The sequence below is a fragment of the Physeter macrocephalus genome, chromosome 14 (genome assembly GCF_002837175.3).
Source record: "Physeter macrocephalus isolate SW-GA chromosome 14, ASM283717v5, whole genome shotgun sequence".
NCBI classification, from domain to species: Eukaryota; Metazoa; Chordata; class Mammalia; order Artiodactyla; family Physeteridae; genus Physeter; species Physeter macrocephalus.
The window spans coordinates 53,342,954-53,358,682 of record NC_041227.1 but is presented as its reverse complement, the minus strand read 5'-3'; the positions used below and the strand labels follow the sequence as shown (position 1 = coordinate 53,358,682).

General features: G+C 45.8%; 1 pseudogene; it reads right to left on the bottom strand.

The window, feature by feature from the left end:
* Positions 1-10,724: 10,724 nt before the first annotated feature.
* Positions 10,725-10,783, bottom strand: LOC112064871 (uncharacterized; annotated as a pseudogene).
* Positions 10,784-15,729: the final 4,946 nt, after the last annotated feature.

The following is a 15,729-nucleotide window of genomic DNA, read 5'->3' as shown; positions in this document are numbered from 1 at the left end:
CTGGAAGGCAAGCCGACCGGAAGTATTGGGGGAGGGGTGCAGACAATGAGTTCCTTCTGGAGGATATTGAGTTTGAGACCCTGGGGGACAGCCAAGTGGACACGCCCAGGAATACTTCTTAGCACAGAGAATGGGATCAACCGGGACTTCCCAACCTCAGCCCTAGAGACATCTGAGGCCAGGTCACTCTGCGTTGTAGGGGCCACCCTGTGCAGTGGACGGGTGCCCAATCTCTGACCTCTACCCGGTAGATGCCAACTGCACCCCCTTCCCAGGCATGACAATCACAAATGTCTCCAGACGTTGCCAGATGTCCCCTGGCGGCGGGGGTGGGGGGTGGCTGCTTGGACTTTGTGTCGAGGGGGGGCCTGCAGAGCGTGACGGGCAAATGGCTTAAGCTTCCTGTGCCTTCACTTCCTCAGCCATAAGGCAGGGCTCCTAGCGGTACCTGGCTTCGGGATAGCCTCAGAGGTTACACGCGTCCACGCTGCACAGAGCTTAGAACGGGGCTTCTCATTTGTAAGTGTAAACCGGGATTGCTCTTCTCAGTATTCTGTCCATTTCCAGACCTCGGACCTTGCCTCACTCCATGGATTTAATTAACTCCATGGTTTGTACTTGCAACAAATCTGTATGGGAGACGTACTCTGCGCTACCCCTGGGGGTGGAGCAGTGAGCAGGATGGAGGCAGACCCCACCCCACAGAAAGCCTGGTTTGGGGAGGGGCGAGGGAGGCAGATATTAATCAGGTGTCACACACGTAATTACCAACAGAGACATGTGAGGGAGGGCATGAAACTACGAAAAGCCAAGATGCAGGCACCCTCTCTGCCCAGCTCTGGAGCAGCTCTGCAGAAAACACTGCCTCATCTGTTTGCGCGGCCCTAACGCTCCACCAAGGGAAAGATTCAGGGGTGGAAACCCTCTCCAGTGCATCTCTTATCATCCCAGAGGAAGGATTCCTGGGAAGCAGTCTTAGCACCTGCTATTTCTACTGAAAGGGGGTTCAGTCCCTTCAGGTTCAGCTTTGGACGGAAACACCAAGGACTCAAAATGTGGATAAGAACGTAGAAAATCAAGGGCAGCATTAAAGATGTTTCTTATGCTTCCTGGCTTTTCTGGAGAAAACCACCTGCTCGTATGGGTTGACTTTAGTATTGATGGTGGGGGCAGGGGACACACATGCACACACCTTCCCTGAAGCATCTTCCTGGCAGGGCAGATGCCACCCAGTGGGATAGAAAGAACTCCTGGTTAGAGGCTAGGAGATTCGGACCCTGGTCCAGGCTCGACCTCCAAACCCATAGGATGACCTTGTGCTCAGGGAATTCCCCGCCTGGACACTAACAGTTCAATCACTCCCTCACTGGAGTCCAGGTCTCGGGGTCGAGACCAGGGTGAGGAGAGCAAGGCTTGGCAGAGCTGCAGGGTCAGATCCTGTCTTCATTTAAAGATGTTGATATTCTGTTCATCATGGGTATTTGGAGGATTACTTTTGATTTTAAAAAAAGCAGTGCACTGCAGTGTTATCTATCCAGATGAGTGAGTCATTTGGGGCCGCCCTACATTTTGCACCCAGGGCCTTACCTTAATTCTGATCCACGTGGGCCTCCTGCTGGACCCACCTTTTACCTTGGGGGTATTTGGATTGAAAATGTCCTTCCTATGTGCAGAACATCTTAGGGCTTCCAAAGCTTGTTCACTTCTGGGATCTCTTTCGAGCCTCTGAATGCCCCAGAAAACACCCAGGGTGTGGGTGTTGGTCACCCATTCACAGATGAAGAAACTGAGGTCCAGAGAAAGGAAATAGCTTGTTTAGGTTCACAAACCAAACTACCAAGTATGGGATCTAGGGTCAGATCCAAGTTCAGGGGGATTTTTCTGCTCCATTCCCTGGACAGCTGGACAGGTACAGTTTATTTTTATTTATTTATTTATTTATTTAATAAATTTATTTATTTTATTTATTTATTTTTGGCTGCATTGGGTCTTTGTTGCCGCGCGTGGGTTTTCTCTAGTTGCAAGGACCGGGAATTCTCTTCATTGCAGTGCGCGGGCCTCTCATTGCGGTGGCTTCTCCCGTTGTGGAGCACGGGCTCCAGGCGCGTGGGCTTCAGCAGTTGTGGCTCATGGGCTCTAGAGTGCAGCCTCAGTAGTTGTGGCGCACGGGCTTAGTTGCTTAGTAGCTTAGCTGCTAGGAGCCCTGGGAGCATCTCTTAACCTACAATGGGTGGAGCTTGTAGATACTCCGGCTCCCTTGCCTTCAGGTGGGACAATCTTCAGTTTGTCTAATGACAGATGACATCAATGGAATGGCCAATGAGGCAACAGCAAAAAAGTGTTCTTGGAAGAGGACGAAGATGAAACTAAGGGAGTAACTTTTAAATTTTATTTGCAAAGTGCTATCCTGTTTGCCGATCCCTTTCCTGCCTTTATCTCATCAGATGCTTGGAGCACATCTCTAGGTACAGTACAGTCATTTCTGTCTCCAGAAGAGGTAAAGCCTTGTTGGCAAATGGTGATGCGACTACTTGAATCCCCACCTCCTGATTCTTTAAACTCCATGGCCTTTTTCATTCTCCTGAATGAGTTCTCTGGTCGCAGGTACCTGCAGTAGGGACCACCTGTTGCCAGATTTTTCTAGGACTCCAATTTTCAAAGTATGAAATGATACAGATTAAATCACAGGTCATGGTTTGGAAAGCAGGATCCCTGAGCCAAAGCCCTGGGGTCAGCCTAGTGTTTCTTAGACCAGAGGGACGCAACAGCGGTGGTCAGAGGTCCTGCACTCCCCTGGCATTTTCACCGTGGCCTCTCAGCCCAGCAAAGGGCCAGCAACAAAGGAAATGATGAGAAGGCAGAAGAAAACCTGGTGGGAAGCAGGAAGCTCAGCCGGATTAGTGACTGACCAGAACTAAGTCATCAAAGGGCCTGGATGAAAGGATGGAGATCACTCAGGGAGCATGAAACACAGGCAGTTTAAGTGGTAAGAGACCAAAAGTGAGGGATCAAAGACGCATTGGAATAACAGCACAGCCGCCTGCGAGCTGCGAGCTGCGAGCTGCGTCAGCCTTGACTTGGGGGGCTGCAGGAAGGGCAGGGGTGTTGTGTTGACCCAGAGAGGATTCACCTTTAAGCTGGAGGCAGATGTTTCGGGGTTGGAGAACTCGGGAGAACGCCTAGATAACAGCCATCGTCTTTAGTTGTTGTTGTTTTTACTTGGTATTTTGAAATAATTATAGACTCACAGGAAATTGCAAAACTAGTACACAGAGTCTCGTGAACCCCACGGGTGACACCCTATGTAACTGTAGTACAATGTTAGTATCAGGAAATTGGTGCAATGCTAAGGTGAGGACAGACCTCATTTCTGTGTGTGTGTGTGTGTGTGTGCGCGTGCGTGTAGTTCTATGCAGTTTCCTCCTACATATAGATTCCTGTTACCGCCACTATAATTAAGATGCAGAACTTTACCATCACCCTAAACAGGACCCTCGCGCTACCTGTTTAGAATTGCACTCCCCACCCCTTCCACCCCATGTCGGATCCCGTTTTCCATTGTCAGAGTTTTGTCATTTAGGGACTATGCCATGAGTGGAATCATAAAGTACATAACTTCTTTTTTTTTCTTATATTCTGGATTCTAGCATTGCTGTTGAGTAGTTCAGAGTTGTTATTCTTTTTCCTTTTTAATAAATTTATTTATTTATTCTGGGCTGTGTTGGGTCTTTGTTGCTGTGCGAGGGCTTTCTCTAATTGTGGCGAGCGGGGTCTACTCTTTGTTGCGGAGCGCGGGCTTCTCATTGCAGTGGCTTCTATTGTTGCGGAGCATGGGCTCTAGGCACGTGGGCTCCAGTAGTTGTGGCACACGAGCTCAGTAGTTGTGGCTCGTGGGCTCTAGAGTGCAGGCTCAGTGGTTGTGGCGCACAGGCTTCGTTGCTCCGTGGCATGTGGGATCTTCCCGGACCAGGGCTTGAACCCGTGTCTCCTGCATTGGCAGGTGGATTCTTAACCATTGTGCCACCCGGGAATTCCCCAGTATGTAACTTCTTGAGATTGGCCCATCTTCTCTCAGCATAGTGCCTATGAGATGCACCCAGGGTGTGGCCTGCATCCATAGCTCTGTCCTTTCTGTCCCTGAGTAGTTTTCCACAGCATCCATGTGGTACAGTTCACTGTTCCAGTCAATCACTGAAGGACATGAGAGGGCTTTCCAGCTTTTGGCAATTGGGACCATTGTTTTCACTGAATGGCACATGGGCTTGAATGGGGAGGCTCCTCTCCAAAACATCCCTAAAGATGCTTTTTAAAAAAAAATTTATTGAAGTATAGTTGATTTACAATGTTGTGTTAATTTCTTCTGTACAACAAAGTGACTCAGTTATACATATATATATATATTCTTTTTCATATTTTTTCCATTATGGTTTATCACAGGATATCGCCTAAGGATGTTAAATATGATTTAAGGGCGTTGATTTCAATGCCCCCGTAATGTCAGCTGGGCTATAGCCTTTACAACTTCTGCAAGAAGAGTTTCTCTCATGCCTCAGAGACAAAAAGGCAATGTTCTTCTTCAACCGTTAGTAGGTTTTTGTCCAAGGAAACTGGGAATCTTGTCACTTATGGAGTTTCTTTGCTTTGGCCACTGGGAAGATGAGTTTGGGGGACGACAAAAGAGTGAGGGAGCAGGAAGGTGGGAGAGATCAGTCACCTTTGTTCAACTGTGGCCACCTTGAGTGTCAGAGCTGTGAACTGTCCATCTTTGTACCTCCATATGCCAAGCACAAGGTAGGATGGAGAATAGCTGAGCCCAGGGATGCTGAGTCCACCGTCTTCTCCTGTGGCTCCTCCCCAGGGTGCGGGGGGCGCTCTCTCCAGTGGGTCCAGCCAGGACCACAGGGCGATGAACAGGCCATGAGCACATGTGAATGTGGGGCATGGGAGGAAGGTGAGCCTTCAGAGCCCTGACAGGTAGAGTGACGAGAGGGACCCAGACTTCAGATCTCACTGCACAGGAAAAAAATTTGGAGGACTAAGGTTTTTTCCTACCCATTTTTTATCTTGCCAAGTCAGTCCATCAGTTAAACAACCCCCCAAACACACAGACACACACAAAACCACATACAAAAAAGACAATCACTACCATTTCCCGTCACTACCATGTCTCCCTCACTAACACACACACACACACACACACACACACACACACACACACACACATGCGTGCATGTATGCAATGCATGCGCTGGAAGGGAAATATTTTGGGATCAGAGGTTGTACTTTAAACTGAATATGTGTGAAGTGTCTTACTTTTCTCAGTTCACTCTCTTTGAGATCATGCATTTCTTTTGTTTGTTTTATAAATTTACTTATTTATTTATTTATTTATAGCTGTGCTGGGTCTTCGTTGCTGCATGTGGGCTTTCTCTAGCTGTGGCGAGCGGGGGCTACTCTTTGTTGCAGTGCACGGGCTCTAGGCGTGAGGGCTTCAGTAGTTGTGGCATGCAGGCTCAGTAGTTGTGGCACATAGGTTTAGCTGCTCTGCGGCATGTGGGATCTTCCCGGACCAGGGCTCGAACCCGTGTTCCCTGCATTGGCAGGCGGATTCTAACCACTGTGCCACCAGGGAAGCCCTGAGATCATGCATTCTTAACGTGAGTGAAAATTGGCTGTTTTTAAAAAAAATTAGGAGGTGCTTTATTTCTTTTAACACTAGTTCCTCCTGTATGTAAAATGTAAATATTTCACATTGTCATACCAATCAGTTAATGTAAAGCTACCATCATCAATTATGTATGTATATGCTTTGCACACGTATATACACAGTGAATCTTAGGTCACTTCCCTCTGGGCAGGGAAGAGAATAAAAGATGCATATAAGATTTCACCCTGTTGAGAAAATTGGCTCTTGGAGGTGAAAAAAAATTCATGTTTTTTTGGCTCTCCAAAGGACCATAGTCCATAAATGGATATACAGTGTATCTGTGCTATTAAAATTTCATGGCTGGGGTGGCAATTAAGAAAAAAAGTCTAAAAGACTCTTTGGAGAGGTGGTGATGTATAAAAGGTCATGAAGTGCTGCTGTAGGTCTGCATGGGCCCAAGGGGCTTGCACTTGGAAATTGCTGACCTCTACTGCGGGGTGCTTTAAAGTGCCACCTGGAGCTCGAGATGTATGTGACATAATTGTTGGCGTTTGTTGTGGGTCAGGCCACCAAGCCCTTCACTTGCACCATTTTGCTCTGAGAGGCAGAGGTTCACGTTGCACCCGTTTTACAAACAGGGAAGTGGAGGGATGGAGAGGGTAAGGCACTTGTGCCGTCAGGTGCCCACCGTTGCTAAGCACCGAGGCTTGGATCAAACTCGGGGTGTCCGACTTAATTTATTGGAAGATCAGGGTTTTCTGGGGTTCTTGCTTGCAGCAGCTCTGAGAGTGTGGAATGTGCGTTTCCCATCCTCATGAAATTTAAGAAGTCTGGCCAAATATTCTGGCCAGAGTCTCATTCCTGGGATGCCTATCACCTAGCCTGGAATCATTTCCATAGCCCCAGCAAGGCCAGATGTTGGAGGGCAAAAGAGCAAGCCACAGACCCATCAAAGGAATGATGGGCCTCCCACACCCAGCAATTAAGAGGTGATTCTCAGCTGTGAATATGCCTCTTGGCTTCCTGATGAAAATCTACTGTGCTAATTAAATAACCGTGACCTTGGGAATTCCCCTGCGGTGCAATGGTTAGGACTCAGTGCCATCACTTCCAGGGCCTGGGTTCAATCCCTGGTGTGGGAACTAAGATCCTGCACATCGCGGCCAGGGGTAAAAAAAACAGACCAGGACTGTGGCCTGGGACTGCACGCAGCTTCACACGGAGGCCACACAAGGCCCTGCCTGGGAAGACAGTGACCCGGTCCTTTGTGATCAGGAATGAAACCCTGGCTCTCCAAGGGCAATGCGAATTCACTTCAGGACCAGGAAAGGTGCATGGAGATAGGATCTGGTCTGGAGTTCTTGTTCAATCTCCTTAAAGAAACCCTGATTGACTCTTCCTGTCCTTCCTTATTCCTCATCCTCTGCACTGCTGCTGGGATGATTATTTTAACACACAGATCATACATGTCTCAGCTCAGAAATTCCTAGAGGGGTCCCACCTGCCTACAGCCATGGCTGCCATCACCAGGGCCACATAGTCCTTCAACATAATTACGGAGAAAGGCCCGAGAGCACATACGCACAGCAACCATTGTATATAATATCCTAATGGGTCTTACATGTGTAAATCTTTTTATGAAATGCTTAGAGACCCCTCCCCAAGGTTCAGTTGGCTGGGGCTTTCCTCTGGTTCCTCCAGCTAACTGAGGAAATAAACAAAGACCGACCGAACGAGCACAAGCAAAGGCTATTTATTCAGAGCTAGCCAAGACGCGAGTGATGGTGGCTGACTCCCTTGTGTTTTGGCAGGGGCTCAAAGGCAGGCAGAGGAGAGGAAAAGCATTGGAGGAGAAAAAGGGGGAGTCTTCAGATGTGCCCTGATTGGAGGCTGTTGGCATATGGGGAGTTGGGGATGAGCTACCTAGAAGTGGGGCATCTTATGTGGCTGGTTAGGGGTATATATGAGACATTCTCTGGTTAGTCCCATGCTGGGACTAACAACAATTAGGGAAGCTGTCAGTTATTAATCAAGTCCTGACCATCTGGGGCCAATTTTGGCTTCCTGGACTGGTTGTTAGAGATCATGGTCTAACTTCCTACAGTCTGACCTATGGAATATATGTAGCTATAGAGAGCAGGCTGGCTTCCTGGCCTGGTTAGTGTAGATAAGCTTCCTGGGCTGGTTGCTGCAGATTGTGGGTTAGAAATCTATTTTAAATATGCTCTGGCCATTGTCTGTTTGTGTATTCGGTTTCTCATAATGAATATATAAACATAGAGTGATCACACAAAAGGTTTGGCTCTTAATTGATAATTGTTTACATATACTGACAGGTGACAGAGGTAATGCAAATTAGAGGCATTTATTTACTTAGTTTGAAATGAGTTCAGAATTCCTATAATTCTTAGGAATATGTACCATCCATCGTAGACGTGAAGCAGGTGTACAACTGTTACAGGGCTTGTACGCATCGCCTGACATTTATTTCTTAAGCTAATTATTTCATATTTTTTGAGCATTTGTTTATGACAGGGGTCCCCACCCCTGGGCCGTGGACCAGTACCTGTCTGTCGCCTGTTAGGAACAGGGCTGAGCAGCAGGAGGTGAGCAGCAGGCGAGCGAGGGAAGCTTCATCTGCCGCTCCCCCCTGCTCCCCATCGCTCGCATTACTGCCTGAGCCACTCCCCCCAACCCCCCCGTCGGTGGAATAATTGTCTTCCACGAAACCGGTCCCTGGTGCCAAAAAGGTTGGGGACCGCTGGTTTATAAAACCAAGGGTTTGAAAATGTTAAGAGGGTAAAAATATGTAAGAAATCCATGAAACCATAGACAGACTGATAATAAAGTAGAAGAGAGATAATGTAAATCAACGGTCCCTGGACCAGCAGCATCAGTATCACCTGGGAATTTGTTAGAATGCCATTCTCAGGTCCCAGTCCACTGAATTAGGAACTCTGGGGTGGGGCCCAGCAATCTGTGTTTTCACCTCTGGGTGATGCTGATGAGCATGAAAGTTTGAGGACCACCAATTTAGATGAACGCATCGGAGTGTAACCTGACAACAACAGATTATCAATAAAGAACATCGAAGAAAGTGAAAAACAATTACAGAGAAGAGAAAAGGTGCAGAATGGGCCTAATTAAATAAAAGAGAGAAGCATCTGATAAAAACAGTCCATGAGTTGGTACCACAGTGGAAAGACATAACGCAGAGACTGTAGTACTTCAATGCTGAGCATCACAATGTAAGATGCTGGGGAGAAGGGTAACCACGTGCAATAGACACAGTCATATTTTATTGATAGCTACGAGGAGAACAGCTTATGTTTTGCTGGGTGCAGCTATTTTTTCAAACGTCTATAGATTTGATTGGGCTGAACAAAGTACAAATTAATTTAAATGCATCACTGAACTTACCATAACTTTTGCTGTGATGTGTTTTCTCAGACAATTTGCACTGAAACTACTGCCATGAAATTTCTGAACATTGAAATGGGGTCCCCGTATGCAAAACAGTTATTATAGACCAGTGGCCTGTAGGATAAAATTTAAACTTGGCAGCAAGGTCTGCCTCTGTGTGTTTCATGATCTAGCCTTCCTTGTCTTAACAGGCTGGTCATCTACCGACCTCCCACCCCCATTCCATATGTGGTCCTCCAACAATATCACTTCACTTTCTTGAAGCAAACTGATGAACTCCTATGTATCCGTTAAGACCCTACTCAACATTACTTTTTCTAGAAAACCTCTCCCCAACTTCCCCAGGAAGCCTCATGCTTTGCTTTCCCTACTCCTATGGCACCCAGGACAAACTTCTGTCATGGCAGGTACCCGTACTGGGCTGTAATCACATCTGCTTCCCAGTAGACAATGAATTCCTTCAGTGAGGGGACCATGTGTTTTTCTTCTTTGGATGCATAGGGCTTAGCTTACTGCCTGTCTCACAGTTAATGCTTAACAGACATTTGCTATTTGGTTACTGCTTAGACAAATTATGCTTGTTATTTATCTAAAAGGTGTGCTTATCTGGTAAGTCAGACATAAAGCATGCATCAGAGGGTATTTCCTTTACTTATTCTTTTCAGCCCAACTATATGAAGATGTTTGCAATACCAATGATGAATAAAATGAGAAAATAGGGCCAGTATATTGGAAGTAGAAAAGAGTAACAATAATAAAATCACAGAGAGGAAAAGAGAAAATTAATCAGCAAAATCTAGACTAGAACCATTGGGATGATTAAGTATGGCATTTAACTTTGAGCTTCCTGGCAGTCTAGGCAAAAAGGGAAATAATGGGGGGGAGGAATAAATGAGGAGTATGGGATTAACAGATACACACCACTGTATATAAAATAGATAACAAGGATTTACTGTGTAACACAGGGAACTCTGTTCAATATCTTGTAATGACCTATGGTGGAAAAGAATCTGAAAAAAAATGTATTTATAACTGAATCACTTTGCTGTATACCTGAAACTAACACAATATTGTAAATCAACTATACTTCAATAAAAAAGGGAAATAATGGGTTATATAAGTTTTTTTTTTTTCCACTGTTAAGACTTTGGCTTTTATTTGTGTTGGCTTTTTTTTTTAAACATCTTTATTGGAGTATAATTGCTTTACAAGGGTGTGTTAGTTTCTGCTTTATATCAAAATGAATCAGCTATACGTATACATATACCCCCATATCTCTTCCCTCTTGCGTCTCCCTCCCACCCTCCTTATCCCTCCCCTCTAGGTGGTCACAAAGCACCGAGCTGATCTCCGGGTGCTATGCGGCTGCTTCCCACTAGCTATCTATTTTACATTTGGTAGTGTATATATGTCCCTGCCACTCTCTCACTTCATCCCTGCTTACCCTTCCCCCTCCCCGTGTCCTCAAGTCCATTCTCTACATCTGCGTCTTTATTCCTGTCCTGCCCCTAGGTTCATCAGTACCATTTTTTTTTTTTGGTTCCATATATATGCGTTGGCATATGGTATTTGTTTTTCTCTTTCTGACTTACTTCACTCTGTATGACAGACTCTAGGTCCTTCCACCTGACTACAAATAACTCAGTTTCATTTCCCATGCTAATCTTCTCTGTATCGTTCCAATTTTAGTATATGTGCTGCTGAAGCGAGCACTGTAAGTTGGTTTGAGCAATGCTTCAAAGTAGTTCATCATGAGAGATGAGTGGTTTCTTGCCAGGAATTTGTAGAGCTTCCTATACAATGGGCATCAACAGCGTGTGAGATTAGTAGTCATAAATAATTTAGTCATTCATTCTTCCAATATTCTCTGAGGCATCTTCTATCTTAGACACTGTAGATGCTGGGTTACAGAGTTGAATAAGATACGTTCACTTCCTAGTGGAGGAGAGAGAGAAGGTGACTCATAGAACAGTGCAAGTGTGATAAACTCTGGGTTAGAGGAGACACCTGGAGGCTTTGGGAACCCAAGGCGGAAATCTCAGCTGCCGGTGAGGAGGGAAGGCTTTCGGAAGGAGATGCTGTCTGAGCTTTGAAGGATGAGTTGGGTTGGCCAGATGAAGAAGTGGGTGGGGAGGGTGTGGGGATGGATGTCCAGTGCAAATATTTGGAGGAATGAAGGTGCAGTGTCCCCCCCTCCCCCCAAATTCCTATGTTGAAATCCTGACCCCAATGTGGCGGTATGAGGAGGTGGGGCTTTGTGGGTAATTAGATCATGGAGGTGGAGCCTTTATGACCGGGATTAGTGCCTTTATAAGGACACCCCAGGAAGCTCTCTTACACTCCTTCTGCCATGTGAGCACACAGTGAGAAGACAGCCGTCTGCAGCCCAGAAGGGAACTCTCACGAGAACCCAACCAGGTTGGTGCCCTGGTCTTGTACTTCCAGCCTCCAGAACTGTGAGAAATAAATTTCTGTTGTGTATAAGCCACCTAGTCTATTGTGCTTTGTTATAGTGGCTCAAATGGACTAAGAATGGTACATTGGAGAAATTGCAAGTGATTTGGGAAGACTGGGGCACGTGCGGGAGGGGCAAGAAGTGAAATTGGCAAGGTAGCGAGCAAGTGCCTGACCATGAAGGCTCCTGAAGGACACCGAAGAACCTGGGTCTTTGTGTTCTGTCCGGCAGGAAATGGGAACTGCGAAAGAATTTTAAACAGGGAAGTGATGCAGTCTGTTACATGTTTAAAAGATGCAGACCGGGGCTTCCCTGGTGGCGCAGTGGTTGAGAATCCACCTGCCGATGCAGGGGACACGGGTTCGTGCCCCAGTCCGGGAAGATCCCACATGCCGCGGAGCGGCTGGGCCCGTGAGCCATGGCCGCTGAGCCTGTGCGTCCGGAGCCTGTGCTCCGCAACGGGAGAGGCCACAACAGTGAGAGGCCCGCGTACCACACACACACACACACACACACACACACACACACACACACACAAAGATGCAGACCCCTATGTTCACAGCAACATTATTTACAGTAGCCAAAATGTGGAAACAACCTAAATGTCCATTGACAGATGAATGGATAAAGAAGATGTAGTACATATATATACAATGGCATATCACTCAGCCATAAAAAAGAATGAAATAATGCTATTTGCAGCAATATGGATGGACCTAGAGATGATCATACTAAGTGAAGTAAGTCAGACAGAGAAAGATAAATACCATATGGTATCACTTATATGTGGGATCTAAAATATGACACAAATGAACTTATCTATGAAACAGAAACAGTCTCACATAGACATAGAGAACAGAATTGTTGCTGCCAAGGGGGAGGGAGTAGGGGAGGGATGGATTGGGAGTTTGGGATTAGCAGATGCAAACTATTATATATAGGATGCATAAACAACAAGGTCCTACTGTATAGCACAGGGCACTATATTCAATATCCTGTGTTAAACCAGAATGGAAAAGAATATGAAAAAGAATATGTATATATATATATATGTATAACTGAATTACTTTGCTGTACAGCAGAAATTAACACAACATTGTAAATCAACTGTACTTCAAAAAAAAATAATAAAAAAAGATGCAGAAATGCAGGAGGGCCCAGCTTTGCTCTGCAGTCAACCGGCACCAGCCCTAAATTCCTTTGCTCTGAGGCGCTTTGAAAACACTGAAGCCTGAATTGACATCAATTATGCTGAAAGGGGAAAAAATTAATTAAAAGTTTTCGAAGGGCTCTATTCTGTCTTCTCTATTTTCATGTTATCAGCAACACTGCTTTTTCTTCTGGCTGGGAGTTATTATAGTGTAACATTTTCATGTTGCTTGTAGGGTAATTATGTCAAATATAGGGGAGATGATAAGCTGCCGTTTGTATTATTCTGTGATTAATCTCCATACATTCTGGCATTTCAATCTGGCCTCAGAAGACGAGGTTTGCTAAACTCTGGTGTAGAAGGAGGATGTGGGGAAGAGCCAGGAGGATCGGAGAGCTGATACCCAGGTGGTTCTGGCTGGAAATATCCCAGTTTCCCCAAAGCACCCACCACCCCAGGCTTCGTGCTTCATGCTCCCCCCAAGGCTTGTTCAGCCTGGTGCTTCTGAAAGCGTGGTCTTCAAACTGCCTTTGTTAGACTCACCTGGGTTGCTTGTGTCCAAAGCACACTCCTGGTCCCCGCTCCCCCAACCCATGGGATCAGCATTTATAAGATCCTGGTCCAGGAATCTGCATTTTCAGCCACACCACTACCTGCAAATTATTCTTGTATACTTTTTTCCAAGAGCGAATCCAGATCACAGTGAATTGACTCAATTCTTTGTAAACCGCAAACCAGATTTGAAGGTTTCCTAAGATGGTGTTGAAGGAAGGAACCGACCTTGGGATTAAAAGCTAGCTTGGATGACCAGGGGAGACCCTAGCAGCTCCTTCTCTGGGTTTCTTAAAAAATATAGAATAGATGGAATTGGTTTGTTGCCAACCAGGGATAGGATAAAGCATGTCTTGCAAGACTTCACAAGAGAGAAAATGAAATATCAGTAGAGGTTCTGGATGAAAAGTTTGGGAATGGGCCCTAAAGTTGGAACAGAGTCTGGAGCAGGGGCACCCCGGTGGAGGGGGTGAGAGGGGGCCGGCTTCCCATCCTCCTCGGACAAGGGATTCTCAGTTCCCAAGTGGAATCCTTCTGCGAAGTTAACGTTGGCAAACTCCAGTAACCCCTACACAGACAGGCAAGAAATACTGTGACCCATGTCGGGTTCTCTTTGGTCTATGATTTATTGCTGGAGAGTATGAAATTTTCATTGAAACAGACTGCTGTTTCTCACTCATCTGTCACATTTAAAATTTATATGTTAAAACATTAATAAAAGTGACAATTATTTTTTGAAATGTCAAATATATTTCAGATGTGGGACTGGGGTAGAACGGGGGTTTCCTGTTGTAGCAGAGGGAGGAAATGGTTCAAGAAAGCCATCTTCTGGTTACACTGAGAACTTTTCCCTCCCTGAAGCCCACGCTCAGCTTAATGGTCTCCGGTCTTTTAATGGACGTCATTGTTCCTTTCATGGTCTTTATCTTGAGTTGTTTTCTAGTATGGCCTGGGACGGTCCTGGTTTATGCCTGCATTCTTAGCATTATTGATAAGGACCGCTGTTCTTGTTTGGGTGACAAATTGTATGGCCTTCTGAGTCCAAGGCTGCAAGGGCTTTGGCACTAGACATAACTGGTTCAAGTTCTTGGTAACCACAGCACCTTTTTTTTTTTAAAAGCCTTTTTTTGAACAAAAATAATAAATTTATTTATTTATTTATTTATTGGCTGCCCTGCGTCTTCATTGCTGCGCTCGGGCTTTCTCTAGTTGTTTTGAGTGGGGGCTTCTCTTCGTTGCAGTGTGCGGGCTTATTGCTGTGGCTTCTCTTGTTGTGGAGCACAGCCTCTAGGCGCACAGGCTCAGTAGTTGTGGCTCGTGGGCTCTAGAGCGCAGGCTCACTAGCTGTGGCGCACGGGCTTAGTTGCTCCGTGGCGTGTGGGATCTTCCCGGCCCAGAACTCATGTCCCCTGCACTGGCAGGCGGATTCTTAACCACTGTGCCATCAGGGAAGTCCCCCACCTTTCTTTAGCCTGTTTCCTTGTTGGTAGAGAGGAGATAATAGTAACACCACTTTTATGTTATTATTATGAGTTTAGATGAGGTAATGTGACATGACTGGCATGGTGCTTGGCATACAGCAAGTGATTAATATATGATTGCTGCCATCATATTTGGTGTCATTAGACTCTGCAATGGCCTGGCCCATACTTAGTTCCTGGCCTCACCTCCCCCCACAATCCTCTTTGTATCTTCTCTCCAGCAAATTTGGACTTCTTTCGGTTCTTTGTGCATCCTCCAGCCACAGGCACCTTGCACCTGCTGCTTCCCTTTTCCACTTAAATAATCCTTAGTCAACCTTCAGATCTTGGTTTAAACACCACTCACAGGGAAACCTTCCCTGACTCCTCCTGTGAGATCAAATCTCCCAATATCAGCTCCTGTGGCATTGTACACCTCTCTCCCGTAGCGCTTGTCACTGTAGCACTTTTCCATTGATTTTGCTTATCCTTTGGTTCATACCCATCTCTGTCGCCAGACTGTAAGGACCAAGGGGGCAGGAACTCTGTCCACCTTCGCTTGTCACTGGTTCCTGGTACCTAGTGCAATGCTGAGGCATCATGAACGGTCAGTAAGAACTGGGTGAATTTTATACAATGGAATATTACTCAGCCATAAAAAGGAATGAAACAACGCCATTTGCAGCAACATGGATGGACCTAGAGATTATCATACTAAGTGAAGTAAGCCAGAAAGAAAGACAAATGTCATATGATATCACTTATATGTGGAATCTAAAAAAAGGATACAAATGAATTTATATACAAAACAGAGCAACATGGATGGACCTAGAGATTATCATACTAAGTGAAGTAAGCCAGAAAGAAAGACAAATGTCATATGATATCACTTATATGTGGAATCTAAAAAAAGGATACAAATGAATTTATATACGAAACAGAAATAGACCCACAGACATAGAAAACAAACTTACAGTTACCAAAGGGGAGAGGTGTGGGGAGGGATAAACGAAGAGTTTGGGATTAACAGATACACACTACT